Raw genomic sequence first — 1110 nt, 5'->3', positions numbered from 1 at the left:
AACAACTTTAATATACGCTATTGGAGCTGGAATTACCGCGGCTGCTGGCACCAGACTTGCCCTCCAATAGATACTCGTTAAAGGATTTAAAGTGTACTCATTCCGATTACGGGGCCTCGGATGAGTCCCGTATCGTTATTTTTCGTCACTACCTCCCCGTGCCGGGAGTGGGTAATTTGCGCGCCTGCTGCCTTCCTTGGATGTGGTAGCCGTTTCTCAGGCTCCCTCTCCGGAATCGAACCCTGATTCCCCGTTACCCGTTACAACCATGGTAGGCGCAGAACCTACCATCGACAGTTGATAAGGCAGACATTTGAAAGATGCGTCGCCGGTACGAGGACCGTGCGATCAGCCCAAAGTTATTCAGAGTCACCAAGGCAAACGGACCGGACGAGCCGACCGATTGGTTTTGATCTAATAAAAGCGTCCCTTCCATCTCTGGTCGGGACTCTGTTTGCATGTATTAGCTCTAGAATTACCACAGTTATCCAAGTAACGTGGGTACGATCTAAGGAACCATAACTGATTTAATGAGCCATTCGCGGTTTCACCTTAATGCGGCTTGTACTGAGACATGCATGGCTTAATCTTTGAGACAAGCATATGACTACTGGCAGGATCAACCAGGGAGCTGCGTCAACTAGAGCTGAGCAGCCGGCCGCCCGGGAGTGTGTCCCGGGGGCCCGCGCGAACACGCAAGCGTCCGCTCAATTATTCTGCAAACAGGAGGAGGCTGAGCTCCCCTGCACGATACACCTCGAAACCCTCTCAGGTCCCGGCGGCGCGCAGCGCCGTCCTAAGTACTTGGTCGGGTTCGAGAGAGGCGCAATCGCCCGGAGTTTGGCGAGTAGACGCTTTAGGTGCGACCACCCGTGCTCCCAACTGAGCTTGCCGCTGCCGACAGAGGCCCGGGAGCGTGCTGTCGTGGCATTGCCGGCGGGAGACAACACGCGCCACCTACGGTGGCCGGCAGCTCCAACGCCAGCGCCACAGAAGGACAAAAGCCCCACTTGGGTGCCGAAGCGAACTCTCCCAGCACAGCGCACGCGCCAACACGTCCGCACAGCTGCGATACAAACCACCTGCGAGAACCGCAGAGGCGACCGAGCA

General features: G+C 56.4%; 1 non-coding gene across 1 annotated transcript in view; it reads right to left on the bottom strand.

Moving 5' to 3' along the window:
* LOC124563840 overlaps nt 1-630 on the bottom strand; it is a 1910-nt gene extending 1280 nt beyond the window's left edge. The window contains exon 1 of the ribosomal RNA XR_006970370.1: nt 1-630. This exon is cut by the window's left edge and continues 1280 nt beyond it. This is a non-coding gene — a ribosomal RNA (small subunit ribosomal RNA).
* Between the last annotated feature and the right edge of the window lie 480 nt (nt 631-1110).

The sequence above is a fragment of the Schistocerca americana genome, unplaced genomic scaffold (assembly GCF_021461395.2).
Source record: "Schistocerca americana isolate TAMUIC-IGC-003095 unplaced genomic scaffold, iqSchAmer2.1 HiC_scaffold_124, whole genome shotgun sequence".
NCBI lineage: Eukaryota > Metazoa > Arthropoda > Insecta > Orthoptera > Acrididae > Schistocerca > Schistocerca americana.
The sequence above is the reverse complement of the archived record's forward strand: the minus strand, read 5'-3'. Positions and strand labels throughout refer to the sequence as shown.